Genomic DNA, 3,400 nt, shown 5'->3' with positions numbered 1-3,400 from the left:
CTTCAATTTGAGATTCAAACATATCCTTTCAAATATTATTAACTATTTATTGGCACTTCTAGGTGGTATGTCATTGAATAAGAATAATCTATTTTATTTACTTGTTTCACATAGAAGAATATGTAGACTGCTTTCAGTGTTGTTGATAGTGAATAAGACAGCTATAAGTATTCATATACATGTTGCTGGGTAAACTTATTTCTCAGTTTCACATGAATACCTTGGCTTGGATTGGATAATTTATATTTTTAAAAGGAAATTGATGAAGTATTTTTGTGAGCTGACAATGCCATTTTACATTATGAAGAAAAATATTGATTTCTAGTTTGTTCTTTTTTTGTCAATACTTATTCATTTTAAGTCATTTGAATAAACGCATAGCAGTATCTCTATGCTTTCAGTTTTCTTTTCACAGAGACTATTGGCATTCAATGCCTTGCTTTGTGCTCAATGCTATTCATATATTTTAATATAACGTTTCTAAAATTATTTGCTTTTCTTCTTGCTTATTGCTGAAAACTATTTTACCTTTATGGATGCTTATATATACTTACATATTGATAACTTGTTTTGTTTTAGCTTGTAGGTTGACTTTCACTTCCTTTATGATGTAATCTATCTATCTATCTATCTATCTATCTATCTATCCACATAGATAATGCAGATATATAATTTTTTCCAACATGAACAAGTCATAAATATGGTGAAATTCAATTTGCCAATTTTGACTTTAAGGCTATGCTTTGGAGTTTCAGTCTAAAAAGTGTGCTTAACGTAAGATTGTAGAGATTTTCCCATGTTTTCTATTAGAACATTTGTTTTAAATTTAAATGATGATTTTTAAAATATTTCTTTAGTTTCCTCTTGAATGTAAGAGTTATGGACAGAGAGAGAGGGGGGTATAGACAGAGAGGAGAAAGCAATCTTCAGTGTGCTAATGTACTCCCGAAGTCGCTGCCATGGCCAGAAGTGACCTGGTGCAAAGCCAGGAGCCAAGAGCCCCTTTGAGGTCTCCCACATGAGTGCAGAGGCCCAAGGACCTGAGCAATTTTTTGCTGATTCCCCAAGCCATTAGTCATCAATCAAAAGCAGAGCAACATAAATTGGAAACATTATGCCAGCTCCTCATACAAAAAATCAGGCTAATATGTCATGATGCTGGCCCCAACAATATTTGTTTATTTTAATGGGTTGGGAGATATAAACTGAAGCTCATTTTTGGTATACATGTGTTCATTTGTTCTGATAATTCACAAAATGACTCTTTAATGACTCAAATACTCTTCCCTGAACTTGTATTTGCATCTGAACCATTTTTTTACTTGCTTATCTTATATGTCTACACGTTCTGCAGTTCCGCAGTTCCACATGATCTCGGCTACAATGTTATGATAATGCCACTGAAGGCCAATTTTTTTTAACTGACCTTTCCCAGTGCTGTGGATGCACTAAGGTGGATTTTGTTAACCAGCAGACCTTGGAAGGATTTTTTTTTTGACCCTGGAGCAATGCAACAACTCCTCAGAACTATCAAAACCACTCAAGTAATACCGTTGGAACGCTCTTCCCCACACTGAGATATCTAAGAATTAATCTGATGGGTTTGTTTGTGTAAGCTGTCAATGTAGTAAGTTGCTTGGTTTTTGGAAAATTGAACTAAGCTTTCTTTGTGGTTCTGAAACATACTTGTTTATAAAACTTTACATATTTAGCATTGATTTCTATTTGCTAATGCTTGAATGAGAATGTTTATATTTGCATTGATGAGGAATATTCATAATTTTCATTTCTTGCAATGTCTTTATTTACTTTCAATACAAATAAATTTCTCTTAGAATGAAATTTTTCAACCATAATTAGGTAGTAGCGTTTCTGTAAAATTGATCATGTTTCCTTAGATGTTTACAGTATGTTTCCAGTGATGCCCTCTGTGATTGTGGCTAGATTTTGTTTTTAATCTGCAATTATTTTTACTTAGAAAATTGCAATAAACCAGGTGGTATAGGATATTATTTCATATGCTGGTTTCATTTTCTTTGGGTACAGATTCCTGGTACTGTTGTTAGCTCATATGTCAGATCCCTTTCAGGTTCTTGAGTAATCTTCATGGTAATGGTTTCACTAATATAAATCGCCACCAACAGTGTTATGTTTTTCCTATTCCTTGCCAGAATTATCATTGTTATTATTATTATTATTATTATTGATGGTAGCCATTCTAGTTGGGGAGAGTACTCATTGTGCTTATAACTTGTGTTACCCTGATATTTAATATTGCTGAGGATTTTTCTTAATTTTGCTTCTTTTGTTTATTATCATTTTAGGATATAATTCCATCGGCCCTGGGATTTTCCTTATCCCTTCCCCAATTCTCTCCTCTCTGAGTTCCCCTACATCATTACTATAGTACAGTTCTTCATAGACAGTTATATGCCCATCATTGCAGGCATGGACAATGGCAGTCCAGTATCCGATTGTCAAGACACAGTAAACAGTTGCATTGTAAATCCATCTTTGTCTGGAAGCAGAGATGCATACTGCATTGTATCCTCACATCTGGATATGACAGTCTCCATTACATAGTTATTGTATATTCCCTTAAATCAAAAGCCACAAAACAAAATAAACAACAGGAATAAAAAAAGAAATTAATGACACCATGAAGTTGAATAACATGCTACTCAATGACTAATGTGCTGCTGAAGAAATGAAAAAAAAAGATCAAGAACCTTCTTAAAAAAAGTGATGCTTCTATATGATCTATGAGTCAGTGAAGAATTATATCAGAAGAAAGTGTTTTGAAGAGATGAAACTAACAAAACAAAACAAAACAAAAAGATCAAAATCGGTGAGATAGTTTCCGCTAATCTTTGTGGTGAAATGTGTCTCCTGTAGGCAACAAATAGATGTGTTTTGTTTTTCTAATCCAGTCTACTAATCTATGACATTCGGTTGATGAGTTTAAGCTGTTTACATTCAGGGTTAATACAAATAGGTGCTAATTTGGTCCTGTCATTTTAGCAATGGGTTTTTCATTGAGTTCGTCTTCTGTTGTTATTTCACTGGGATGTTCTTCACATTTGCCTTTGGTTTTGGTTTGCACTACTCCTTTTCTCTGTCGAGTATGTACATTCAATGGTGCAGTCTCAACACACAGTATCACTGGAGGTGGAGTGAGGTGAGCCAGGAGCTGGGGTGATGGAGACCATGGTGGAAATCTAACATAAGAAGCCAGACCTGGAACTTGCTTTAGGGAGTGGCATAAGTGACTGCAAACAAAAGGCTGTGTACCGACTGCAATAAGTAAAAACTGTGGACTTGTGGGTGACACAGCTTAGGAACCTGCCCTAAGAAGAATCTGATAACCAGAAGTACAATGACCAAGAGCAAAAGAAGAGAC

The sequence above is a fragment of the Ochotona princeps genome, chromosome 12 (genome assembly GCF_030435755.1).
Source record: "Ochotona princeps isolate mOchPri1 chromosome 12, mOchPri1.hap1, whole genome shotgun sequence".
NCBI lineage: Eukaryota > Metazoa > Chordata > Mammalia > Lagomorpha > Ochotonidae > Ochotona > Ochotona princeps.
This window is presented reverse-complemented; position numbering follows the sequence as displayed.